The sequence below is a fragment of the Carlito syrichta genome, unplaced genomic scaffold (assembly GCF_000164805.1).
Source record: "Carlito syrichta isolate Samal-C Ts95f unplaced genomic scaffold, Tarsius_syrichta-2.0.1 Scaffold314091, whole genome shotgun sequence".
Taxonomy (NCBI): domain Eukaryota; kingdom Metazoa; phylum Chordata; class Mammalia; order Primates; family Tarsiidae; genus Carlito; species Carlito syrichta.
The window spans coordinates 51523-52007 of record NW_007258187.1 but is presented as its reverse complement, the minus strand read 5'-3'; positions in this window follow the sequence as shown (position 1 = coordinate 52007).

Genomic DNA, 485 nt, shown 5'->3' with positions numbered 1-485 from the left:
GGCAATCCACTCACCTCAGCCTCCCAAAGTGCTGGGATTGCAGACTGAGCCACCGAGCCCGGCTCACAGCCATCTTTTATTGGGTGCTCCCTGGTTCTGTGCTAAACACTTACAAACATGATTCATTTCATCCTCACAGCCACCCCATGGGGCAGGTGCCATGATTATCTCCCTCTTAGATGATGCAAAGAAGTGCAGGGAAGGAAGAGAGTTGCCTGAGGCGACCCAGCTAGTAAGTGGTGATGGCGGGGCTCCAATTCAAGGGCACTTCCTTGCTGTTTGTCCGTACTAGTAAGGTGGCATGCTTCCCTGTGACCCCCAGGAAGGGGCAGGGACCTACGTCAAAATGAGTCCTCTTTAAAAACAAGTTTCTTAGCCGGGCTCGGTGGCTCAGCCTGTAATCCCGCGCTTTGGGAGGCTGAGGTGAGTGGATGGCTTGAGCCCGCGGGTTCGAGACCCACCTGGGCAACTTGGCGAGCCCTCAT